The 27,708-nt window shown below is 44.5% G+C and overlaps 1 long non-coding RNA gene across 3 annotated transcripts; it reads left to right on the top strand.

Annotated features, from left to right (window-relative positions):
- Positions 1-5,228: 5,228 nt before the first annotated feature.
- On the top strand, positions 5,229-27,282 carry LOC123383429. Of its 3 annotated transcripts, none has more exons than XR_006593149.1 (8): positions 5,229-6,048; positions 6,246-6,307; positions 10,981-11,217; positions 13,698-13,835; positions 20,229-20,309; positions 23,311-23,498; positions 24,279-24,521; positions 24,984-27,282. It is a non-coding gene; the product is annotated as an uncharacterized LOC123383429 (long non-coding RNA). The 3 variants fall into 3 exon arrangements; XR_006593148.1 differs by having other exon boundaries at positions 23,311-24,521; positions 24,984-25,873; positions 26,075-27,282; XR_006593147.1 differs by having other exon boundaries at positions 23,311-24,521.
- Positions 27,283-27,708: the final 426 nt, after the last annotated feature.

The raw sequence follows: 27,708 nt of genomic DNA, 5'->3' as shown, positions 1-27,708 counted from the left end.
ACTGAGGAAAGCTCTTTGTTCTTGTAGGTCTCATTTGTATACCTAGCTTACAATTTCAACACTTAGCGTGTTTGGTTAATTTTCTTCAGCTCTTTGTGTGTTGCATAGTAACCCTGTGTGTGAGGCATCGTAAAATTAGAAGTAAACTCTGGGGGGGGCCTGATCGGCTCAGTCAGTAGAGCGGGCAATTCTTGATCTCAGGGTTGTAAGTTCAAGCCCCATGCTGGCTGTAGAAGTTACTTAAGAAAAATCTTTCTTTTTTAAATATTTATTTGTGAGAGGGGGGAGAGAGTGTGCGAGTGTGGGAATAGGGGATCCCGGGCAGAGAAAGGGAGACAGAGGATCTGTAGCAGGTTCCACCCTGACAGCAGAGAGTCTGAAGCAGGGCTTGAACTCATGAACCATGAGATCATGACCTGAACCGAAGTCAGATGCTTAACTGACTGAACCATCCACACACCCCCTAAAAAAATAAAAGTAAAAAAAAAAAAAGTGAACTCCGCCTCTTGTCACGATAGAGTGAGTCAGAGAGCATGCTTAATATTGGGATCAAGACTACCTGCTCATCTACACTTGCACTATGGAACCAGGATGTTCACTTCAAGGACCTAGGCCTTCTGGTCATGATTGTGGAGGGATGTTGCTACTGGTTTATATATTGTGGCCTTGGCGAACTCCTCACCCTTAGACTCAGACCTTCAGATCCTAAATGGCAAGCAAATTGTGTGTGGTTATGATTTTCGTTACTATTAAAACAAAGGAAAGGAATTGCCTTCTCTTCAGATACAGGAAAATGAGTGACAGGTAGAAGCTAAGTGCCTTTTTGAATGGCTAAACAGAAAGTGACTGGTTCTGTAAGGTTTACTGTTATTTAAAAGTCGATTGATATTTCACAAACGAGAACAGTAGCATGTTCTCGGCCTAACAGATATTTAACAAAAAGTAGTCCTCTTCTTTGTAAATATTTTAGTTTACCCTTTTTTCTTTTTTTTTTTAAATTACTTTTTAAAAGTTTATTTATTTTTGAGAGCGAGAGAAAGAAAGCACAAGCGGTGGAGGGGAAAGACGGAAGGAGAGAGATTGAATCCCAAGCAGGTTCTGCACCGTCTGCACAGAGCCTGACACGGGACTCAAACCCACGAATGAAGAGTGAGATACGACCTGAGCAAGAACCAAGAGTCGGATGCTTAACCGACTGAGCTGCCCAGGTGCCCCAGTTTTACTCTTTTTTTTCTTTTTATTTTTTTTTATATGAAATTTATTGACAAATTGGTTTCCATACAACACCCAGTGCTCATCCCAAAAGGTGCCCTCCTCAATACCCATCATCACCCACCCTCTCCTCCCTCCCACCCCCCATCAACCCTCAGTTTGTTCTCAGTTTTTAACAGTCTCTTATGCTTTGGCTCTCTCCCACTCTAACCTGTTTTTTTTTTTTCCTTCCCCTCCCCCATGGGTTCCTGTTAAGTTTCTCAGGATCCACATAAGAGTGAAACCATATGGTATCTGTCTTTCTCTGTATGGCTTATTTCACTTAGCATCACACTCTCCAGTTCCATCCACGTTGCTACAAAAGGCCATATTTCATTTTTTCTCATTGCCACGTAATATTCCATTGTGTATATAAACCACAATTTCTTTATCCATTCATCAGTTGATGGACATTTAGGCTCTTTCCATAATTTGGCTATTGTTGAGAGTGCTGCTATGAACATTGCACTCTTTTTTTTCTTAATCCATGTCTCTGCCTGGCCCATAACTTGCAAGAATATTCCCATGCTCAAACAGACATACATTAATGCATAGTCAAATACGTTGAAAAAAATGTTTTGACTCCGTGTGAGGTTATATATTAATATGATTTCTTAACTTACCCCATGTCTTCCCCTTGGGCAGTAGGTTTTCACAGTTTAAAATACAATTTATTAACGTATGTGGAATGTGTTCGAATATGTGAAAAGAAATGCGTTTAATTTCATCTTTCTTTTCCTGGCAAATCAGGAATTTGCCTTATGCCATTGCAACTATCAGTTCTGTTTTACAGTTAAAGCTCTGAATTCTTGAGCCAGTACCAAACTCAAGTAGGTTCCTAAGGAATATATGCCTTTAATAAAGATGCCCATCTATTGATTCAAGATTTCTTTTGTATTTCTTGAGACGTTTAACCTTTTTCTCAGTATGGATATTGAAATTTGAATAAGTTCTGTTACGAATGGGCTTTTCCGTCATCTTCTACTTGATTACTGTTGGTTTATCTTTATATATTTTTTAAAGATTTAAAAAATTCCTGGGGCGCCTGGGTGGCGCAGTCGGTTAACTGTCCAACTTCAGCCAGGTCACGATCTCTCGGTCCGTGAGTTCGAGCCCCGCATCAGGCTCTGGGCTGATGGCTCAGAGCCCGGAGCCTGTTTCCGATTCTGTCTCCCTCTCTCCCTGCCCCTCCCCCGTTCATGCTCTGTCTCTCTCTGTCCCAAAAATAAATAAAAAACGTTGGAAAAAAAAATTAAAAAAAAAAAGATTTAAAAAATTCCTAAGCAATCTCTACACCCAGTGAGGGAGGGCTTAGAACCTACAACCTGGATATAAAAGAGTCGCACGCTCCGCTGATGAAGCCAGCCAGGCGCCCCTGATCATTGTTGGTTTATAAGGAAATTAGTGATACTCTTGTATGTTTATTTTTGCTCAGTTTTCTGATACGGCTTGTTATCTCTCAGGTTTTCTACAAGTGCTGTGGAATATTCTGTGCCTATAATATTCCCTGCATTTGTTTGCATTCCGATACAACAGGCAAAGCAGCTTCAGTAAAATACAACTTGAGTACTACTCTAAATGGACCAGCAAGTTTTGAAAGCTCCTTGATTTCTTTTCTATTCCCCATTTTCCCTCCCCCAATTCCAAACATGTCTTTCAGTCTCGATTTCCTTACCTCTGTAAAAGGCTCTCTGGTAAATGTCTTACAGGGACTAGTATTCCAGTTGATCAGGATTGCCTTAGCAACCACACTCACTGGAATCCGTGTTTGTTTTTTTGTTTTTCGGATTTTGAGAGTAACCTCCACACTCAGCATGGGGCCGGAACTCCCAACCCTGAGATCAAGAGCTGTGAGATCAAGAGCTGCACGCCCTACCTCCTGAGCCAGTCAGGTGCCCCTGGAATCCGTTTTGTAGAAAGCATTACTGTCGAACGGAAACATAACGTGAGCTATATATGGAAGTAAAAATTTCCAAACAATCTCATTGAAGCAGTTAAACAGCTGGAGCTAATATTAATATATTTAATGTAGTTTAATATGTCCCAAAGTTTATCTTTACAACAATGTAATCAATATAAAAACATCATTTATATTCATTTTTTCTACCAAGTTTGAAATAGGGTATATATTTTACTCTTACAGTTCATCACAATTCAGGCAAGCCACGTTTCATCTGCTCCATAACCCCACGTGGCTAAGTTGTTAATGGCGACCATATGGGTCAGCATAAATCTAAATAGTTAAAAAGAATAAAAAAGGAACTTGATTTTGACCTAAGCGACCAGAAGGATGTAATTGCTACCAATGGAGATGGGGAAGTCTATTTTAAGAATGCTGGGGGCTTGGTTAGGAGATGGGTTTAATTTGAAGTGACTGTTAGCATGCAAACAGAGATGTTGGGTAAGCTGTTGTAGTTTTTACACAGTGGCCTCGGCTTGAATATAAGACGCTGGGTGTCAGAAGCCAACAGAGATGATACTTAAAGGCCCGAGACTAGAACCCTTCATCTGCAGAGTAAGTGTGGACGGAAAAGGAATTCCAAGGCAGAGCCCAGGGGCTCCCCAACGTTCAGACGACAAAGAGGAGCCCAGCTAAGAAGACGAGGAGGAGCACTGGGTGACGCAGAAGGAAAAACCGTTGTGAGAAGTGAGCAGGTTGGAGGTGGTTTCTGGGGCGGGGGATACGGAATGTTCCGTTGTGATGATCTAATAGCTGTGCTGCTCTCTTGCTTTTCAGGTTGTCCTGAGGGTCAGATGAGGGAATCCACACTAAGCCCCAGGTACCCTGCCTGCTGTGCAAGTGAGGATTAATAAAATGCAGTTTCTGCCCATTGTGTTTTTTCTGTTGCTTCTCTTCTTATTCCTCGTTATGATAATGAGTAGTATTAATACGAAATTCTGCCGCCCTTACTGCTAGTGCGTTCAGTCTGACAAATTTCATTATTCAACCTGGGGGCAGAAGCGATTCCTGGACATGTAGTGGCTAAATGTCTGTAATAATCTAATTTTCTGAGGTAATTCTCATTGAGTCTAATGGGGAGAGGAAATGGATATGGGGAGAATTCAAAAGTTGTGGACAGGAGATGCATTTGTTGTCCTGGGGCGATTTTGCTGCCACTTGGTTAAGTAGAACTTGGCAGATACGGACCAACGGCTAATGCAGGTCATTCTCAACCAGTAAGAACGGGGTTTCAAAAAGCTCTTGCTCTTACCCTGGGATACAGTAAGTAATAAATAGGTGATGCAGTTCAGCCTTTGTGTTTTTCAAGAAGATTATGTTGCCTTTCTTTAGAGATGTCTGGAAAAGACATAATTAGTTTTGCTATTTTCCTTTTTGTTTTTTACTTTCGTTCCATTCTGATTGTTGTCGTGACTGATTATTACTTGTGGGCAAGAAACATACGCATTTGGGCGTGTTTCTGTTTTTTCCATACCACCTTATCTCTTGACCCTTCTCATTTTAGAGGCCATTCAAATGTGTGATTATACGTGTACGTTGTGAAGCAGGTTTATTTATTACTATTTTTTAATGTTTATTTTTGAGAGAGGAGAGACAGAGTGCAAAACGGGAGAGGGGCAGAGAATGAGGAGACACGGAATCTGAAGCAGGCTCCAGGCTCTGAGCTGTCAGCACAGAGTCTGACACAGGGCCTGAACCCACGGACCGCGAGATCATTCGTTACCTGAGCCGAAGTCGGACGCCTTAACTCACTGAGCCACCCAGGTGCCCCTGAAATAGTTTTAAATGGATCAGCATACTACATGACTCCTCTGTTAGGTGCTTCAAACCATAACACAAAAAATCGTTTCTTCTTGTACGTCATCGATCCTCAACTCTTTTTTCTTCTTTTTTTTAACGTCTGTTTATGAGGCGCTTGGGTGTCTGACTCTTGGTTTGGGCTCAGGTCGTCATCTCACAGTTCGTGGGCTTGAGCCCCACATCAGGCTCCGCGCTGGCAGTCCCGAGCCTGCTTGGGGTTCTCTTTCCCTCTCTCTGTCTCTGTGTCCTTCTCCCCTCTCTCTCTGCCCCACTCCACCCCACTCTGCCCAGGGGCAGGGCAGAGGGTGAGGGGCAGGGAGAGAATCCCAAGCAGGCCCCGCGTAGCCTGCACAGCCAGACGCGCAGCCAGACGCGGGGCTCAATCTCAAAACCATGAGATCGTGACTTGAGCTGAAACCAAGAATCAGACACTTGACTGAGCCACCTAGGCACCCCTTCAACTCTCTTTTTCGAGGGTTCATTTTATTGAGAGAACGGAGCTCTAAAATCATAATTTCGGAGGGACTCTGTATCCTTTTCATCCAACCTTACCGGGCTCCCCCTGAGGCACACTAATGTCTAGAGCAGTTGATTTTATGATAAAAATGACAATTTTAGGGGTGCCTGGCTGGCTCAGTCGGTAGAGCATGTGATTCTTGATCTCGGGATTGTGAGTTCTAGCTCCTTGTTGAGTGTAGAAATAACATAAAAAGACTTTGGAAAAATGACGATTTTAGGTCCTATCAAGATTTTTTGGAAGAGCTTAACTTTCGGCAGTTAGGTAAGTAGATTATCACTAGGACTGAGACCCGTCGTACTTAAATGGTACTCCCGTAGTTACGAAATTGTGGTTGCAATTCCATGATTGTATCTCCGTTTCTGCTTGCTTTTCGTTTCAGACATTATTTCCTATGTTTTTCCTCGGGAAATGATCATGAAGATGTTGACCTGTAGAATTACAGAGAGTTTCTTTGCTATGGCTTTGTTGCATCAAATGAGAAAATCTACTTGAATACCTAAACTCTATTACCTGCCGGGTCAGTAGCTATTCAGGTTTTTCCTGTTTCTTGTTCCACTACTGCCGTAACGACTGCACTCAGCCATAGTAACACGGGAACTGGTTTTAATAGTTGTAAAGAAGAGCATGTATAGTTATGGCTCATGGGTCCTGTACTTTTCACGCGCATAGGAGAACGTTTTCTGCCGGCTATTAGTCAATTTGCCTTTTTTCTAGGTCAGTCCGGATAACCATGCAATAGAGATCTTCCTTCTACACTGTAAGGATTGAAGCCACAGGTGTGTATGGGGGAGAGTAGGTGGTTATAAGTGTCAACTTTCTCGGTTTTTGTCCAAAGAATACCTGTACCAGAGACACTCTGTATAGTCCTACAGCTCAGAATTGTCCCAAGATGCAGAATTACGAGGAAGGATTTTATCAGTGTTTTCTATTAACTATGAATTCAGCATCCGCACGGCATGGAAATAGTACAGATAATTTGTTTGGTTCCCAGTCTTGCAACTAAAGCATTGAATCTTTTCATAGTTAAGTCTGGTGTTAGCTGTAGGTTTCTCGCAGTTGCTCCTGAATGGATTGAGGACATATCTGCTCTGTCCAGTTTGCTGAGGATATTTCCGAGATATGGATGGTAGGTTTTATCAAATACTTCTCTAAATCTGTTGACGATCGTAAATTTTCCATGTCAGTTAGCTAATATGGAAAATGGCCAGGCTTTGCCTGGGTCCCTTGTCTCTACTGGAGCCTGTTTCTTTGAGCAGTTGGCTTGTACAATGAATGGGATCTCCCCATTTGTTGACTCTCTCGTGGGTTGCTGTTCACAAAGTCCAAAGTTGGACAGCCTTTCTTCCCATCTATTTCATTCAGTTTTTTAAATTATTTTTTTAATGTTTTTATTTATTTTTGAGACCGAGAGGGAAAGAGCATGAGCTGGGGAGGGGCAGAGAGGGGGAGACACAGAATCTGAAGCAGGCTCCGGGCTCTGAGCTGTCCGCACAGAGCCCGACGTGAGGCTTGAACCCACGGAGTGTGAGATCGTGACCCGAGCCGAAGTCTGACGCCCAACCGACTGAGCCACCCAGGTGCCCCAGTTTTTTTTTTTTTTAATTCTTAATGTATGTTTATTTTTGAGAGAGAGAAAGAGGGAGCAGGGGAAGGGCAGAGAGAGGGAGATGCAGAATTCATTCATTTTTCAAGTTGTTTTAAGCAGGTATAAATTTTGTTCATCTAATCTGGAAGCAGAAATCTCCCATTATCAATTGTTAGGAGCCTGGAAATCTTGGGACTTGGAGAAGCATAAAGCTTCTCACATGTCTCCCAACAAGTGATTTTTTTTTTAAGATACATTGCTGGGGTACCTGGATGGCTCAGTCGGTTAAGCGTCCAAATTCAGCTCAGATCGTGATCTCGAGGTTCACGAGTTTGAGCCCCACGTTGGACTCTGTGCTGACAGCTCAGAGCCTGGAGCCTGCTTCGGATTCTCTCTCTCTCTCTTTCTCTCTCTCTCTCTCTCTGCCCCTACCTTTCTCATGGTCTGTCTCTCTCTTTCTCAAAAATAAGCAAACATTAAAAAAAACATATATTAGGGGCGCCTGGGTGGCTCAGTCGGTTAAGCGTCCGACTTCGGCTCAGGTCATGATCTCGTAGTCCGTGAATTCGAGGCCCGCGTCGGGCTCTGTGCTGACAGCTTGGAGTCTGCCTCAGATCCTCTGTACCACCCCCCCCCCCCCGTCTCTGCCCCTCCCCCCACTTGGGCTCTCTCTTTCAAAAATAAATGTTCAAAAAATTAAAAACATTGCTGTGTTGTTAATAAAATAGTAACTCACACAACTGTTTAAATAAGGCAGTGACTTGGATTAATGATATTTTATAATCTCACATGTCAACTGGTATCTTCTGGGATGTATTGAAAATATTACACATTAGCATGTCATGGGATATGCCTAGAAATGTGTGTAAGCCTTTGTTGTGGTTCTAGTTAGTAATAGATTTGTGCTTGCTTTTCACATGAATATTGGAACCAGTTCTTCCCATGATGATGCTATTTGTTTGCTCCGAATACTCTGTAGGTATGCAGTCTGGTAGATGTCCATGTTGATCATATATGGTATGTGATAGCTATATGTATATCTTTACTGTGTTACTATGTGTTGTTTTATATTATCATACTACAGGAAAATGTAATTCTATCTATGTTTCTTCCATAAACCACAAGGAATGCATTGGAGGCTTTCTGGTTGCAAATGAGAATCTTTTGAGGATTGTATAGTCGATATTGGAATTTATATGACAGGCTTTTAAAAATTATTTTATTTTTTTAAAATAAATTCTACCCTCCCATGTAGGGCTCAAACTCACAACCCTGAGATCAGGAGTCACAAGCTCTACTGACTGAGTCAGCCAGGCACCCCGACAGGCTTTCTTTCATACTGTCACGTTTTTTTCTCTTGAACTTGGTCATTACAGTCTTAGACAAGGTTACCATACGCTACTGCTTTTAATATAGAAGGATCACATTTTAATGCATTATGTTGCCACTGCTTCTTATTTGTCATTTTCATTTGAGGATAAATGAGATTTTTATCTCTAGGTTTGCATTGACTGCATGTAGTAATAAATCCAAGGTGTCAGGTAGCAAAACGTTGATTTAGAGTGACGGGAGCCACTTTGCCACTTGATGCCTTGGCGAAGTCACCTGCGTGCATTAAAACCAGAGAGTGTCATTCTCTAAACGTGTTCGTCATGATGATCAGTAAGTGGCAAGGGGACACTTGTATTCTGAGAAGAATCTCGTCCTACCATGAATTTGGAAGGACTTTCTTGCCAGCCCTGGGTTGTCCTGTCCCGTATCCGAAAGAGCAGAACCGTGGGACCTCTGGTTTAAAGAAATACAATTGGATAGTAATAATGAATTATAACTGCTGGAAAGGGTGACTAGAAATCTTCTATCTTGTATATGGGTAGCATATACATGGGAACTAAACATGTCGTAAGTACTTTTTCTTTCTTAGAGAATGCCAAACTGTGTTGTGGTAATATGATACGGGTTTCCTCATTAATCCTCACTGCAGATCTGTCTGAACTCGTGATTCAGTGACCCGTGTTTTGTCACAAGGGTAAATGAGAGAAGTGCATTGAAGCCCCAGCTCTAAAAAGAGCAAGAAAATGTAACTTCTTTTTATTGTTCTTTTCCTAATACTTTACTTTTCTTCTCTTTATCCTTGCTAACTTTCCCTTACCCCCCCCCCCCCCGCCCCGCTCTTCTCTAATCCCTCTGTCTCTTCATCCTCCTGTATTCTTCCTTTTCCTTCTTGGGAGGATTATGTCTACTAAGTCCTATTGCTACCACTTTGTGTGGGTTGGTGAATCCTTTTCATATCAAAAATGGGAGCAAGTCCATTATCACTGTGTTACTATCCTGGCATTTTTAAGGATAAATGGCTTCCTTCTTATTAGTCTACTTTTCGGAGGTGATTGGTGTTTATTCCAACGAAGACAGTGTACGTGGAGCTTAATTAAATATTATCAAAAAGAAATGCATTTGTACCACGGGGCAGTATTGCCACTAGAATTGTGATAGTCTCACTGATCTGTGACCTTGAGTTGTCCTCAAGACCTTTAGGCCTTAACAGTGATCTATGGGACAATAGAAGTTCACTTGGATTAGGAAGCCCTTCTCAGAATCCACGTAACTCATCTCCTGATATGAGCTGTGCAGTCCAGCCTTTGGGATCATCTGGGAAGATTTGGTATTTTCTTAATAGGTATCTGGAAAAGAGGGTGATCTGTTTATGCCTAGAAATTAAAAATTTTTTAATGTTTATTTTTAAGAGAGAGAGAGGGAGACACAGAATCTGAAGCAGGCTCCAGGCTCTGAGCTGTCAGCAAAGAGCCTGTCACGGGGCCCAAACCCATGAACTGTGAGATCATGACCTGAGCCCAAGTCTGACGCTTAACCGACGGAGCCATCCAGGCGCCACTATGCCTAGAAATTTTATATATAGTTCCTATTTTGCTTCTGTCCTTAGTTTCCTTGTCTTTTCTTACTGATTGTGGACAAGAAAACTACTGATTTTTGAATATTTCTCTTTTGCTCTACTACCTTACCTCTTTGACAGTGCTCAGTTTTAAGAATATTTATGTTTCACAGTTACACTCGTGGAGTTTTGAAATAATTTTTGGTAAAACGTCGTGTAACCTATCTATTAAGTGCTTTAAGTTGTTGGCAATGTTTAGTTGTCTTCTTGCAAGGGTTCATTTTATTGAGAAAATGGAGTCCTAAAATCGTAACTTGGAAGGGCTTTGCCCTTTTCTTGATCCAGCCTTGCAAAATGTCTTCCTGAAGCCATAATATCTAAAGAACTTGGGGTGGGGGGACACCTGGCTGACTCAGGTAGTGGAGTGTGCAGGTCTTGATCTTGGGGTGTGGCCTCAAGCCCTACGTTGGGTGTAGAGATTACTTAAAAAATAAAATCTTAAATAAAAAAACTTTGGGTATGAAAAAACTCATTTTAATTCCCATTAGCAATTTCTGAATGAACTTAATTTTCCATAAGTTTAACAAAAGTAACCCACCCTTTGTGTTTTAAATTAAGTAATTAATTATTTATTCTGAATGAGAGAGAGAGAGAGAGAGCGCGAGCACGCACGAGCATGAGTAGGGGAGGGACAAAGAGGGAGAGAATCCCAAGCAGGCTTCACTCAGCGTGGAGCCCTTCGTGGGGCTTGATCTGCAAAATCATGACCTGAGCCAAAATCAAGAGTCACAAGCTTAACTGACAGAGCCACCCACGCGCCCCTGACTCTTCATCTTTCAATGGCATTTGCTCAGTACAGAGATTGAGTTTTCATGTATGATGGGTAGAGTATTGTGGATTTTCCTTTTTTGATGTATTTTCTGAATGTTTTCTCAGTTAATCATTTGTGTCAGGATAAACTTGTTCCGTCTTTCCAGGTTGGCACTGCTCACAGATATTATCAACCCAAGGAGTCAAGGTAGCAAAACGTTGCTTTTTGCAAGTAGGGGAGCCGCTTTGCTTCCAGTTGATGAAGTTGAACTGTTGGGTGTCGCCTGCACACCGTCCGAACTGGAGAACTTTAATTCCTGAACATGGACATTTTCATAGTAAGGAATTAGCTGAGGATGCTGTTACGACAAGGATTGCCACGGCATGAATTGCTGGCAGCCATGGTGAGTGGCTTAGCATGTATCTGAAACCGCAAAATCTTGGGGCCATTTGATTTGAAGTACAGTGGGGGCACCTGGGTGGTTCATTTGGTGAAGTGTCTGACTCTCGGTTTCTGTTTAAGGTCATGATCTCATGGTTTTGTGAGTTCCACCCTGCTTGGGATCCTCTCTCTCTCTCTCTCTCTCTCTCTTTCTTTCTCGGCCCTCCCCCACTAATGTTGTGTCTGTCTCTCAAATAAGTAAACTTGAAAAAATAAAGTTGAAGAGTTAAAGTAAGTTAAAACTATTAGAATTACCGAAAGGGTCGCATCTGGTTGATAAAGTAGATAATAAGGAAATACGGGATCATAAGTAACTTTCTTAGATATGCTAAATTAAGTTGTGGTAACAGGATACCTTTGCTTATCTGTGGCTTTTCAGATTCTAAAACCGTCTTCACCTGTTTCCTCCTTCTCCTCAAGACAGATCTGTCCTTGAGTTAGTAGGAGATTCAGTTGAAATGGGTTTGTCAATGACCTGGGTTTGTAGGGGAGGGTAAATGAGAAAATTGACAAGGAAGCCCCGAGTCCCATTTCCTGCTGCTGAAGTAGGAACTAAGGAATGAAGCTTTTTCCTGTTATTTTTCTGTTCTTTTTTCTTCTTTTCCGTCTTCCTTCCTTTCCTACTTCTGTACCATCTAGTCTCTTTCTTCATTTTAGTCTCAGGACCAAGTCCTGGTCTTACTGCCGTGTGTACTTTTATGACTCCCTACCATACATTTCTTAGTGGTCTCCTTTTTTTGAGGAGGAATGAACTTGGATGTTAATATTGTCAACGAGAAATCCACTTTGCAGCCCTGAGGCCATTTTGCTGCCATTTGAACCTTGATCTACACAGGAACCTGAGACCTTCTTTAGATTTTTAGGCCCCAACGGTGGGTCAATAGGAGTAAATCTCAAAAATTAGGAAGAGCTTCTCAAAGTAGCTGTAGATCATCCTTCCTAGTAGATTATGCAGTTTCTATTTTCATTTGATCTGATACCTCAAAATTCCTTTGTAGTAATCCACATCGGAGGCGCTCGGGTTCGTAGTTTAAGTAAGATTTTACTTTATTTTTTAAGTTTATTTATTTATTTTGAGAGAGAGAAAGCACGAGTGTGGCAGGGGCAGAGAGAGAGGGAGAGAGAGTGAGAAACCCTCTGCAGCACAGAGCCTGACGTGGGGCTAGAACTTAGAACCGTGAGATCATCACCTGAGCTGAAGTCGGATACTTAACCCACTGAGCCACCCAGGCGCCCCTCTTTCAGTAAGATTTTAAAATACTGATTTTTTTCTGTTAGGAAATCTAAAAACTTCATAAGCGGTTTTAACTCTGGATTTTGTCGTAGGAAATTTTCTTTGGCTTTGTAAACCAAAAGAATTTTGTGTTAATTACTTTGTTCTTTAATGCCATTTGAATCTAACGTGGCCAATTCCCCATATTTCTATTCCTGTCTCCGGTTTTCCTGATTAATATCATTCATTTATTTATATTAAGAGGGGAACATTAGAAGCCTTTTTTCAAATTTCCTTTAAAATAATGGTGACATTGTTGATTACAGATGGATAATGTGTCTTTGAAAATAGTATGTTACAACGTAATTATTTCTCATCCCAGTCACACTTCTCTCCTGGTTGTAATGTTTTATGTTTTGGGGTGAGGAATGGTCATCTATTTTTATTTTCTTAATGTTTATTTAGTGTTGAGAGAGAGAGAGAGAGAGAGAGAGCATGAGCAGGGTAGGGGCAAAGAGAGAGGGGGACAAAGGATCCAAAGGGGGCTCCGTGCTAACGGCAGAGAGCCTGGTGTGGGGCTCAAACACATGAACTGTGAAATCATGACCTGAGTTGACACTGAACCAACTGAGCCACCCGGGCCACCCCGATCGTCTATTTTTAGACTTGATTTTAGTAAATAACAGCCTCATTTTATATCATAATCCGTGATCTGCTGCAAAGGTCTCTTCAATTATGGGAAGTCCACGTTCCTGTAATAGATTGGTAAAGTGTTGCCGCCGGCCTCTTCAAGATTCTAATCCTCCAGTTGGAAGAACCAGTACTTAGAGATCTTTGGTTTAAAGAATAACTATTCTGTCTCTTTAGTGTTTGTTTTTGAGAGCGAGAGACGGAGCATGAGTGGGGGATGGGCAGAGCGAGGGAGACACAGAATCCTCACTGTGAGCGCAGAGCCCAGCACGGTGCTCGAACTGATGGACCACGGGATCAGAGTCACACCAGAGCCAGTGTCGGACGTTTAAGCGACTAAGCCACCCAGATGCCCCAAGGACAGCAATTTAATACTGATTGTGAATTATCAGTAATGGGTGGGGACAAGAGAAGATCTCTCTTTTTAATGTTTAAGTAGGTTGTGAATAGGAAGTTAGCCTGTCATAATTTGTTCTAGTTATGGGATGTTGCATAGTTAAAATTAGTACTTTTCTCTCTTCCTTTGTCGGTTCCGGAAGGATCTATCCACGTTACCTGATGAATCCTCAGAACTAACCCACGTCAGTGTGACGGTAAATGATTCAGTGACCCGAGTTTTGATGTGAGGGTTCAGCGAGACCGTGTGTACGTACGAGCGTCGTGCTTATTCGTGCTGGGTAAGTTACTAGCTCTGAAACCGAGCTCCTTCACATTGGAGTATCCGTACCAGCAGCGGAAGCCATGGTAGTAGCAGTAATGGTAGCAGCATGAAATAGAGTAGTGTGACAACTTGGGCAGTGTGTGTTTAATCATCACTTTCTACTGGGTCAAGGATCTGGGAACTTGTAGAGGCAAAATGACTTATTCCTTAATTTTCATGTTTTCTGAGATGAATCTGGGTGGGTTCCGTGAGGTTAACGTGTAGATTTGAAGCCACCGAACAACTTTGCTTCGGGTCGAACCACTGGGCCTTGTCAGCCACCTGGACCCCAGGCAAACCAGAGACCTGAGGCACTAAACACGGGCGATGGAAGAATGGGTAAGTATTTAGTTTTCGAAGACTTAACGCGTCGTGCGTGAGACGTTTCTGACGAAGACCTCACTGTCACTAGTGCATTTGAGTTGATGAGTGTACAAACGAATGGGATAATAGAAACACTTCATGTCTGTGTCACGTTTTAGCAATTCAAAATGTATTTTAAATAGGGGCACCTGGGGAGCTCAGTTAAGTGACTGACTTGATTTTGGCTCAGGTCATGCATGATCTTGGAGTTCATGAGTTCAAGCCCTGCATGGGGCTCCATGTAATAACAGGGAGCCTGCGTGGGATTCTCTCTCTCTTTGTCCCTCCCCCGCTCATGCTCGCGCTCGCTCTCTCTTTCTGTAATAAGGTAGAAGTCTAGTTTTTATGTTCTTTGAGAAACCCATATTGCTTTTCTATAGATGTCTGAAAAGAAAGCTAAGTTGTATGTAGCGATTGTCTTTTTCTATTTTGGTTGTCTTTTTATTTTCATCATAAATACTGACTGATACTTAACATTTTTTAATGTTTATTTATTTTTGAGAGAGCAAGAGAGAGAGAGATTGTGAGTGGGGGAGGGACAGGGACAGAGACAGAGACAGAGAATCCGAAGTGGGCTCCAGGCTTTGAACTGTCAGCACAGAGCCCAATGCTGGGCTCAAACTCCCCAGCCGTGAAATCATGACCTGAGCCCAAGTTGGACGCTCAACCAACTGAGCCATCCAGGAGCCCCAATACTGAATGATTTGGAAGTCTTGGTCAAGGTACATGGCCGATTTTTGTATATTACCTTTTGCCCCACCACCTTACCTCTTCATTAATTTTCAGATGATACTACTTGGATGAGAAAACTTTCAGTGTTTCTGAAGTAGATTTTTTAGAATTATCTTACCACACAATCCCACTGGTAAATGCTTTAAATCATAATAACAAAAGGCAAACAGCATCTTCCTTTTTGTGGGCTTTGCCTTTCTTCGCATCTTCAATTCTTGTAAGAGTTCGTTTTACTCTGAAACTGAGCCCTAGAATCATGCTTTTAGAAGACTTTGTATCCTTCTTAGTACATTTTTCATGGCATTTCCCTGAAAAAAAAAGCTACCTAGAGAACTTTGGGTATGAGTAAAAGAATTTTACCTTGTGTTCAAAATTCCTGAGTGAATATACTTCTTGATATGTCAAATAGCAAATAGGAAGTCTGTCTGTCATATTTAAATGGTATTTAGTAGGTATAGGATTTGTTACTATGTTACAATGATTTCTTTTGCATTTCTGTGGCTGAATTTTCAGGTTCTACATTTCCTACACATTTCCTGAATTCTTCATTCATTTTTTAAAGTTTATTTATTTTTGAGAGAGAGAGAGAGAGAGAGAGAGACAGAACATGAGTGGGGGAGGGGCAGAGAGGGAGGGAGACGCAGAATCCAAAGCAGGCGCCAGGCTCTGAGCTGTCAGCACAGGGCTCGACGCGGGGCTCAAACTCACAGACCACGAGATCATGACGTGAGCCAAAGTCGGACGCTTAATTGAGCCACCCAGGCACCTCCCTTAGTTCTTTTTAAAAAATGCTTATTTATTTAGAGAGAGAGCTTACAGAGGAGTGGGGTGAGGAGAAAAGAGAGAGGAGAGAGAGAATCCCAGGTGTCTGTCAGCTCGGGGCTCAGTGCAGGGCTCAGTCTCACAAACCTCGAGATCATGACCTGAGCTGAAATCAAGAATTAGACGCTAATTTTTTAAGTTTATTTTTTTTATTTTGAGAGAGAGAGCACCCATGAATGAGCAGGGGAAGGGCAGAGAGAGGCAGAGAGAGAGAATCCCAAGCAGGCTTTGCACTGTCATCACAGAGCCCGATGTGGGGCTCGAACTCATGAACCATGAAATGACCTGAGCTGAAGTCAGATGCCTAGCTGACTGAGCCACCCAGGTGCCCCTGTTTCTGGTCATTGCTCTTTTGTTACTAATAAGAAGAGTATCTTCAGTTATCACTCGTAAAATGTGGTGGGTGGTTTGCTTTTTATATATGTTGATATATATGCTGATTACTTTTTAATTTACATACTTTCTGGAGCACTCTGTGATGATCTGTGCCAATAAAGATCATTTATTTACAATGCAAACATACACGAAGAAAGTCAATAGTGGTGAAAGACAAACATTTTTCATTTTGTCCATCTAAGGCTTTAAAATTACGGGGGTGCCCGGGTTGCTCAATCGGTTGAGGGTCTGATTCTTTTTTTTTTTTTTTTTTCAACGTTTATTTATTTTTGGGACAGAGAGAGATAGAGCATGAACGGGGGAGGGGCAGAGAGAGAGGGAGACACAGAATCAGAAACAGGCTCCAGGCTCTGAGCCATCAGCCCAGAGCCTGATGCGGGGCTCGAACTCACGGACCGCGAGATCGTGACCTGGCTGAAGTCGGACGCTTAACCGACTGCGCCACCCAGGCGCCCCAAGAGGGTCTGATTCTTGATTTCAGCTCAGGTCATGATCTCACGGATCATGAGATCAAGCCCCACATCAGGCTCCATGCTCACAGCACAGAGCCTGCTCTGGCTCTTCTGCTATGCCTAATTTGCTGATACTATTTTTCAGATATGGATGAAATAGGTAGTCAAATATTTAGCTACATGTATTGAGATGATCATTTTTTTTTTCTTTTCAGTCTGTTCATACGGGAAATCACTAGGCTTTGCTGGGATTCCCCGTCCCAGGATGAGAGACATTTTCTCTCTGAGCAGTTGGCTTAATCATGGGATGAGTTTCTGTTTTCCCTCTCAAAGATCGCTGCCATGAGTTGACCAATGTTTCGTGTCTAAAAAATATTTTTTATTCTATATATTTCTTCCAGTTAGAGCAGATAAATTGGGTCCCTGTTACTCCATCTAATCTGGAAGCTGTAGTGTCTCCCATTACCAAATATTAGGAGCCTGTAAATCCTGAGACATGTTGAGGCCAAGAATATTCTCTAACATTTCATTGCAAGTGGATTTGTAAAACAAAACAATGCTGTATTAACTAGTAACAAAATTAGTATTCAAATGTGAAATACGGCAGTGATATGTAATGGGATATTTAATAATGTATTACTGTGTACTTCCTGGTATCTTCCTGGTGGCTATTTAAATATATACACATGGGGGGCCTGGGTGGCTCAGTCGGTTAAGCGTCCGACTGTTGGTTTTGGCTCAGGTCTTGATTTCACAAGTTTGAACCCCATGTCAGGATCTGTGCTGACAGCATGGACCCTGCTTGGGATTTTCTCTTTCATCTCTCTCTGAGCCTCCCCCACCTCTCTCTCTCTGCCTCTTTCTCAAAATAAATAAATTAGTTAAAAAAATAAGAATGGTCTGTTCCTTAAAAAAGTATATATGTACACATACACATTCAGCGTATTATTTGATGTGCTTAGAAACATGTAGACCTTTATTCAGGTTATAATAATTGTGGTTTTGTGCTTCTTTGCACGTAAATACTGGTATTCATTCTATCCATTATTAAAAAAAATTTTTTTTGTTTTTATTTTTGAGAGTGAGAGACACACAGAATCTGAAGCAGGCTCCAGGCTCTGAGCTGTCAGCACAGAGCCCAATGTGGGGCTCGAACCCATGAACCACCATGACCTGACCAAATGTGGACGCTTAACTGACTGAGCCACCCAGGTGTCCTGTCCCATCAGTTTAAAAATTTTTTTTTAATGTTTATTTATTTTTGAGAGAGAGAGGGAGAATGAGTAGGGGAGAGTGGCTGGAAGAGGAGAGAGAATCTCCAGTAGGTTCCTCACCATCAGCGCTGAGCCTGATACAGGGCTTGATCCCACGAATTGTGAGATCGTGACCTGAGCCAAAATCAAGAGTTGGATGCCCATCCAACTGAGCCACCCAGATACCCCTCTCTCCCATTATTATACTACTTGTCCATTTTCCATAATATTCCATAGATATCCATGCTGAGGTGTGTATGCGTACATGTATCTGTATACCTATATGCTCATACACAGGCAATGCATTGGAGGCTGCCTGGTTGCAAATGCTGGACTCTCCAGATTTTATACCCAGTATTGGGAATTACATACTGATTATTTTATCTGTATTCTTTTTGCCTTGAACTTGTCATGACTGTCTTAGACGGTATCCTACTCTATTACTGATGATATTGTAGGATGATACTACATTTGAATGCATTGGCCAGCTAGCTGCCTTCTTAGTCACCATTGTTGGAGGATAAACAGGGTTGATCTCTGTAAATTAGCACTGCATGCGTGTTATCAACCCAGGGATGCCAGGTAGCAAAACACTGGTTTACAGTGACCGAAGCCACATTGTTTCCAGTTTATCGAGTTAGGCCTTGGCAGTCACCTGTACCAGTAGACCTGCGGAGTATGAATCCCGAAACATGGATGACAGTGTCACAATCAGTCATGTGGCAGGGGGACACTTGTGTTCTGAGAAGAGCATCGTGCTATCATGAATTCCAGAGTACTTTTCCTGCCAGTTCCTGGGTTGTCCTAGCACGTGTCTGAAGCAGAAAACTCTTGAGATAATTTGGTTTAAGGAAAGATAATTGAATAGTTATGGTGAATTATAAATAACAGAATTATTGAGCACCTCCTGTCTAGTAGATACAGTCAAATGTGAGGAACTGAATATGCCATAAGTGTTTTTTTTCCAGATGTGCCATAGGATGTCACAATAGAAGAATACCTTTGTATTTCTGTTGTTTTTAAGGATCCAAAAGGATCTTTGTGTTTTCTCCCTAATCCTCATGACAAGTCTGTTGATGAGTGAGGGTGAATGAGAACATCTACCTAGAGGCCCCAGGTGAATTACCTGCAGGGAAATTAAGAAGAGTACCATGTCATGTTTAAATGATACTTGGTGAAATACAAGTTTATTTATTTAGGCGGGGGGGAGGGGCTGAGAGAGAGAAGGGGACAGAGGATCCAAAGTGGGTTCCGCGTGGATAGCAGTGAGCCTGACGTGAGGCTCAAACTCCCGAACCATGAGATCGTGACCTGAGCCGAAGTCGGACACTTAACCCAGTGAGCCACCCGGGCGCCCCTAGGATTTTCTGTTTTGATACGGGGGTTCCTAAAACCATATGGAGGCAGTTTTCTCAAGACTGCGATTATTAGGATTTGTAGGTAGTTATACTGATTGTTAGGTTATTACTGTGAAAGGATACAGATTAAAATCAGTAAAGGGAAAAGGGACATGGCCTGATTTCCAGGAGCAAACAGGCATAACCTTTCAGACGCCCCTCCCAGTGGAGGCACAAGGAATGTGCTTCATTCTCCCTGGAACAATGTGTGACAACATGTGTGAACTGTTGCCAACCAGAGAAGCTTACCAGAGGCTACGTATCCAGGGTTTTTATTGGGGGTCAGTCACCTAGGCATGTAGCCCTTCCGTGACTGAACTTCGCTATTCCAGGTAGACCCTGCCCACGCAGCAAAAACAGGTTTGCACTCTAAATCGCAGCATTAGCATAAACTGTTCGGTCACACTGGTCCAGTGTTTTGAAAGACATAACGAAAATCCTCTTATCAGAACATTTCCAGGGGTCAGACTAAGGTCCCGGGCGTCTGCCGAGGACCAGTACTGGAAACGGCCTTTTCTGGAGTATGTGCGGGACTTCAGCAACTCAGGCCTGCTGAGCTAAACCTTTCTTGCACAAATCGTGATGGGTTTTGCGTTACCTTCATTTTCATTTTCTAAATGTACTTCCAAGATGTTTTTTCAGTTAATTCTCATGGCAAATATGAGCTGTAGAATTAAGTGCTTCTTTGGTACATAGTTACGGTGTTAAAAATGGAAATCCCCATTAAAGTCCAAACTACCTTATCTGCTAGCTACATGATCGTTCTGCAGTTTCCTTTCCATTATTAGCTCCGCTCCTATTCTAAATTCTGCTACACATCTTCTTATCTCTCCCGCTACTTTTACTACACGTTCTGTTACCGCTCTCAGGAAACAGGGTATGGTTGTTGATTGTTTTGCACTTGCGTATTAGAAATCATTGTGCTTATATTTTATTCAATGTGCTTATTTACCAGAATGATTCATGGATATCTATGCCAAGATAGGTGGTTTCTTTAGAATTCAAACATCAAAACATCTGCAGACACCTGTAACGGGTAAGTTGTAATAACCATTGTATGCTAGTGATAAACTTGATTCTGGCCATCCAACCTTGAAAATAGACACGGGCACCTGGATGGCTCGGTTGGTTGAGTGTCTGACTCGATTTTGGCTCAAGTCACGATCCCAGGGTTGTGGGATCGAGCCCCGTAGTGGGCTGAGTGCTGGGTGTGGAGCCCGCTTAAGTTTCTCTCTCCCTCTGGTTGCCTGGGTGGCTTAGTTGGTTAAGGGTGGGACTTTCGCTCAGGCAGTGATCTCACGGTTTGTGAGTTCAAGCCCCGCATCGGGCTCTCTGCTGTCAGCATGGAACCTGCTTCGGATCCTCTGTCCCCCCTCACTCGCTCTCTGTTCTTCCCCTGCTGGTTCTCTTTCTTTCTCTCTCTCTCAAAATAAATAAATTCCCCCCCCCCTTTCCCCCCTCCCCTGCTTCTCTCTCTCTGAAAAACAAAATAGGCACAATGAGAGAAATGTATGAAGACAAAGCCACCGGTGACATTTTTGGTATAATCTAGGATATAGATATGTATATGCATATACATGCACGTATGTGCATACCTACACAACAAATCCTGTCAAAGTTTGCTATTCTATTAGTAACAGTAACCAGGATTTATATGACAAGTGGACTTGCCCTAGCCCTGTACCTTTAATACATGGAAAATGAATCTCTAGCCTCTCAGAATCTGTAGGCTTCTCTGTCCTCCAGGTGTTTACAGTCCGGCGAGGGAAACAAAGATGTCAATACTCAGATAGAAGCTAGAATGCACTTAGGACTATACTAGACCTATAGACAAAGCCTAGTGAGAATACAGGAGTTGCAACCTGACCACACGCATCTTAGAAAGTGTCTCGGAGCAGGTAAGGTTTTAACATGAACTTGGTGAATGAATAGGAACCAGATGGGAATATAACATGTAGGCTGAGGTCTGCTTCCCTGCAGATGTGTCTTCCTTAGCACCTCTGAATTTGAGGGAGGTGTAAACGTCCATACAAGAGGGAGCATTGTTTTAAATGTTTACTTTTGAGAGAGAGAGAGTCAGCGGGGGAGGTGCAGAGAGAGAGGGGAGCAGGATCTGAAGCGGGCTCTGCGCTGACGGCAGAGAGCCCGATGTGGGGCTCAGAGTCACAAACCACGAGACCGTGACCTGAGCCAACATTGAATACTCCACCGACTGAGCCACCCAGGCGTTCTGGAGTGAGTACTGTTCTGAGGGTCAGGCAGGGTTGGTTCAGAGAGATTGGAAAGGAGATTGTCAGGTTTCCTTGTAGGTTTACCAGCCGTCTTTCCCTGGGGACTGAACAGGAGGTAAGGGTTTGGGGAGGAGACCTGCCAGGAATGAATGTTTTACAGGTGGGTAGTATTTCATTGTCAGGTGGTCTTTGGAGCCGGAGCCTGACAGGCTGCTGGAGGGCAGGTGCCTCCTCAAGAGTTTAGAAAACACAGTAATGAGTCAGGGGAGGATAGTGGAATAAAATAGTAAAATGCATGCTCCTCTGTGAACATAGATCCTGAAAGCTTCGGAATATCTGAAGCTACGTCTGCGAGTAGAGGACGTTGTCGGTCGAATAACTCCATCTCTTAGGCTCCGATCGTATGTGTACGCAGCTTTATAACTAGATACATTTGGAACAGACTACCTGGAACTACGCTCACAACTGACCATAGCTCCTCATAAATAGGTTGGCCAAAGCTGTAATCACATTTACAAACACCCATAACCAGCAATAACAATTGGGTCATATTCAGCACTACCAGGAACTAGTACATAGTTGTGACTAGTTACCGCATGTAGCTAGTAGCTGTGAAGAGTAACCAAAGCTGGTTACCAACTACAAAATCAGTGTGATAAACCCTAATCACAACTAGGAAATTACCACAGTGAATGAACTAATACATAGCTAGTGATAACTAATATCTTAGTTCTTTTTTAAAGTTCGTTTATTTGTTTTGAGAGAGAGAAACCGAGCACGTGAGCTAGGGGAGGGGCACAGAGAGAGAGAGAGAGAGAGAGAGAGAGAATTCTAAGTAGGTTCTGTACTGCCAGCATGGAGTCTGATGTGGGGCTCGAACTCGCAAACCATGAGGTCATGATCTGAGCTCAACTGACTGAGCCACACAGGGGCCCCTGTAATCGCAGTTCTAACAGTAATTAATTATGGCTAACATTAACTGTGAGAACGGTAAGTGTTTGAAGCACAAAAATTGGCATGAATTTGTCATGAGGGTAGAGGCGTCAAGTCTGTTACCCGGTGCATTTATAAGCACTTTGGAAATAGGATTTCTCGTTGGTCTTACTCTTTTATTTGTACTCATTTTTTTTCACATAACTTCCGATACAGAGCAGTGGAGGCACCTGGGTGGCTTCAGGAGGTTAAGTGTCCAACTCGTGGTTTTGGCTTAGGTCATAATCTTGCGGTTTCGGGAGTTCGAGCCCTGCATCAGGCTCTGTGCTTATAGCATGGAGCCTGCTTGGGATTCTCTCTTCCCCCCGCTCTCTCTCCCCCACTCTCCCACTCCTCCACTCCCCCACTCCCCCTCTCACTCTCTCACTCCCTCTCTCCCTCTCTCCCCTCTCCCCTCTCCCCTCTCTTCTCTCTCCTCTCTCTCCCTCTCTTCTCTCTCTCTCTCTCTCTCCCCCTCTCTCTTCTCTCTCTCTCTTTCTCTCCTCTCTCTTCTCTCTTTCCCTCTCCCTCTCTCCTCTCTCTCTCTCCTCTCTCTCCCCCTCTCCCTCCGCCCTTCCCCACCTTGCACTGTCTCAAAATAAACTTTAAAAAAAGATACAGAGCAAGGAAATAATAACGAGATACGTAATAGTACCTCACTACGTGTCACGGATCTCTTTGGGACTTGTTTGCTGAATGGTAAACAGCCTACCTGTTGCTGCGTGTGCTGAGTATGCCACCTAAGTCTCAGTGGCGGATGTGAATAATGTGGGGAAAGGGTCCAAAGAGTGACTGTTTGCAGATGGTTGTCTTCACGCATTTATTGACGTTCAGGGTCCTGGAGAACTGGCACGTTTCTTCCTTTCTCTGAATCAAGTCAAATTTTTGCCTTGGTAAAGAAGAGTGTGTGTCCACACGTGTGTCAAGCTTTGCCGAGGGAGGACACGTGAAGCCTCATGCAGGTTGATGGCTTCAGGAGGGAGTGACAGTCCGATTCCAGTCTTGAGCAGAGCCGGTCCGGGGTAAGGAATCTACTCCCATTTTCTCACCACAGCCTCAGGTTCAGATGGATTCAGGGAAAGTGAACAAAACAGGCCTGGGCCTGAGAATATAAAGTTTGGAAACTACACTTCAACAGTCAGACTCCCAAGGGAGGGTAGAGGAAATCGTGAGCTGATAGGAGGGAAAAAGGATAGCCCTGGGATCTAAACTCATTTCTTGTCTGGAATTCATCAGAGATAAGTTAAAATTTCAGTTTCCTCCAAGGTATGCAGAGGAAATTAAATTTCTGTCCTCCCCGTCTCGAATGTATCTCTATTTCGCATTAGGGCAGTTTGGATGTCTTGACACCGTTTTCTGTGTATGTGGCTTGATGGGATTTGAGGGGAAGAGATGTGGGTGTGTCTGCTGGTTTTGTTTTCTTACGAAGCAAACCATTTTAAAACTTGCATTCCTAACAACATGAAAACCTTACAGGTTAGAGAAGATTAAGATAATTTGCAGCAAAAAAGACAACATAAATGAATTTGTTCACCCTAAGTCCTCCCAATCGCCGAGGTAAACGTAGAGGAGGTGAGGGCCTCCTCATCAAGAGAAGGAGAAGGCAACGGGCCAGCACCGTCCAGAGTACGGAAAAATGTTGGGTACAGTCATCGTGATGTGGGGAGAGAGACGAAAACCACGTGTGAGAGGGAGAGGAGGACTGGGCAGGTCCCCTGTATTGAAGCCATGCTGTGTGCAGTTCAGTTCCCTGCCCGGAAAGGTGCCAATCAGCTGATTACATGTAATTGATGTCTCTCTAGGTACAGCCACGTTGGTGGTGGCCTTCAGAACAGTGATGGGGATGGAGAAGCTTCTGTTCTTGATCTGCATGCCGTGGATTCAGGAGGGCCCTGGCACCCACGTGGGGCTCAGACATCCCCAAGTTGACTTGACTTGTCCATTCCTAACTGTGAATGCCCGCTGACAGGAGGGAATGAAAATACTTCTTAAAAGAAGAAGGAAGCACAGAAATAAGCTCGTTCTCTCTGGGGCCACATAATCAGGTATCATTGAGTGCCTCGGGGTTCTTCGTAAGATTCTTTTCAGACCGAAGAAATGACTCTAGGAACTACCCGGTTCCTTCTGGGTCCCCCGATCACCTGGGTAGACCTAAAGCAGGGGAGGGGATCCATACCGAGGGAGATCTGTATATTGCTGGCAAGTGTGGGATGGTATTCTTTAGTGTCCTGGAAAAATGTTGAACGAAGTCCCCGCGATGCGGTAGGGTTATGCTGTGTGCAGGGCCCTGCCCGGAACGGCGCCCTTCACGTGGACAGTGTGTAGTCGGTGCCCCTCCGGATAGAGTGATGCACTTCAAGAACAGCATGTGTGGTGGCCTTTCGACTGGGATGGTGGTAGACGAGCCAGTGTCCTCGTGCCGCCTGCCTTGAAGTGAGGAGGGCCCTGGGAGCCACCTGAGTGCACAGTCAGTCATCAAAGTGATTTCAGTGTTCTGTTCTTAACAGCGTGAACGCTCAAAGCTTGGAGGTGGTGAAGAGAACTTCGTCAAGAATAAGCGAAAACGGGAACGCGCTGGTACCCCTTGGGCCCTCCCGATGCTTCAGAGACACATCATGTCAGGGCATGCCTGCTGAGGGACAGTCACAAGTTGGAGGGTAGCGGTGGGGAATTGTCTGGGATTATGAGACCTTTAGTACGGTCAGCAGGATTTGGTGGAGACAGAGAAGAAAGCTTGGTTGAAGAACGCAAGGGCAAACGGGCTTGGATCCGTACTGTGTGCGGAGCCCTGCCCAGAAAGGGGGTCGCCACATACACTAACCTGTGGTTAGTGACTGCCTTCCTGGGTAGAGCAACGCTGGCAGTAGGTGGCCCACGGGACCGTCCTAGGGCCAGAAGGTGCACGCGATCCAGAGCTGCCTCCCTGAAACCACCCAGGAGGCCTTTGTCAGCCAGCTGGTTCTGAGCGCAGATCCCCAGATGGTTTTGGCGTTCGTTCCTGACCTCGTGAATGCCTCCGGGTTGAAGGAGACGAAGATGCTTGGTCATAGAGGGAGAGACACCGGAACCAGCTGATGGGCACCCAGTCCTCCTGATCGTTCTGGCAAATCGGAGCCGATGAGGAGGTCCGCACAGAGAGAGACGCGAGTTGGAATGAAGCGGGGTGGGCTCGTTTACGGTCAGGAAGCCTCTCGTTGGAGCGTCATCATCCTACAGTGGGTAGAGAAATGAAAGCCGCGTCTGGAGAGCAGTCTGGTGTTCTGGGAGAGTCCTCCCCCTCGGAGCCGTGCTGTTTGCAGTGCCCTCCCGGGAAGGTGCCGTCGCTCTGTGCCTTGTGAAAGTAGTGCCTAAGCGATGATCGAGGACCAAGAGTTCTGTGATGGCCTTTGGATACACGGTGAGGATGGGGACGTACGGGTCCTTGATTTCCCTACTGTGAACTCAGGAGCCCACCCGCAACGCAGAGACACTCTCGTGGTCTGAATGGTCTGATGGGTTCACAATGCGAGCGCTTACAGCTTAGTGAGCGTGAATGGTTTCCTTGTAGAAGAGAACACGGGAGTCGCCTTATTCTTCCTGTGTCGTCTTAATTTTACAGGTCGGTATCTGTCAGGTGAGAGGTTTCCCCGAGGGGAAGATAAAACTTGGCGGCGGATTTGCATCGTGTAGGTTGACGGAAAAGTCACGGATACGTTCGTCGTGCCGTGTGGTGGGTGGAGACGTGAAAGGTGTGTTCGACAGCGAGGACACGAGCGTGTCCCCCGTTTTGAAGCCGCGCTGCGTGTGATGCCCTCCACCGGAACGTGGGTAGCAGCTGCCTCTGGTGTTGTCGACGCCTCCGCAGAGCGGCGTTCAACGAGAACAGATTGCGGTGACCTTCCAACACGACGGCGGTCGAGCTGAAGGGGTCCTTGAGCTTCACGCAGTGAACTCCTAAGGCACTCGAGTGGCAGACGCCTGCACTGAGGCATCGTCACCGTGACCTCGGTGATCCATCGCCAACCGTGTGGACGTTTAAGGTTCGAGAACGTGAGTGTAGAAGAGAACGCGGGAAGGAGCTCATTCTCTGTGGGTCCTCGTAATCATCCGGGAAAACCACGCAGGTGACCGGATCCTCACTGAAGGCAAGGTGCCAGCAGGAGGACACAGGGTTGGAATTGGGCGAGGTTGTCGAATGTTCACGAAAGTCATCCTGAAGGGGTGGGGAGACCGATGGAAGCCACACCCACCAGGGTGAGGCATCCTGGGCAGATGATCGACTGCGAAGTCCTGCCGTGTGCGTTACTTGCTCGCAGAGATGCTCCCGGTGGAGGCTTCGCGCAGCGTGCTCCTGTCTGGGTACAGTAATGGTCAGTAGGAACAGTGTTCGTGGGGACAGCCTAGTGATGGGGTCAGAATCGGTTGTGTTGTCGTTTAGCATATCGCGTATTGTTACGGAGACGGATTTAGAATGCGCGTGACGTGGTGCCTGTGACAGTGGGCCAGTTCTCTATATTGGGTCATGATGTGTGCAGTGCCTGACTCGCAAAGGGGTCCTCTCCTAGACCGAGGGGGAATTTGCTCCTTTTTGGGCAAAGCAACACTCCGGAACAACACGTGTGGTGACCCAAACTGGTGACGGGAGTGGGGACCTGCGTGTGCTTGAGGTGCCAGCCCTGGCCCAGGGGACCAGGCACACCTCTGGGTCTGATCTAAGGCATCTTCGAGATGACGTCAGCAGTCCGTTTCTAACAACGGGAATATGTACAAACTAGCGAATATGAAGATACTTCTTTTTTTGTTACTGTTTTTTTTTTTTTTTTAATTTTTTTTTCAACGTTTATTTATTTTTGGGACAGAGAGAGACAGAGCATGAACGGGGGAGGGGCAGAGAGAGAGGGAGACACAGAATTGGAAACAGGCTCCAGGCTCTGAGCCATCAGCCCAGAGCCTGATGCGGGGCTTGAACTCACGGACCGCGAGATCGTGACCTGGCTGAAGTCGGACGCTTAACCGACTGTGCCACCCAGGCGCCCCTGTTTTATTTTTTTAATGTTTATTTTTGAGAGGGAGAGAGAGCGAGCTGGGGAGGGGCAGAGAGAAGAGGGAGACACAGAATCCGAAGCAGTCTCCAGGCTCAGCTGTCAGCACAGAGCTTGACATGGGGCTTGAACCCACGGACCGCGAGATCGTGATCTGAGCTGAAGTCAGACACTTAACCGACCGAGCCGCCCAGGTGCTCCCGTTATTCTT

Source organism: Felis catus, chromosome X (genome assembly GCF_018350175.1).
Source record: "Felis catus isolate Fca126 chromosome X, F.catus_Fca126_mat1.0, whole genome shotgun sequence".
Classification (NCBI taxonomy): Eukaryota; Metazoa; Chordata; class Mammalia; order Carnivora; family Felidae; genus Felis; species Felis catus.
Note: the sequence above shows the minus strand (reverse complement) of the source record. Positions and strands in the feature narration are given on the sequence as shown.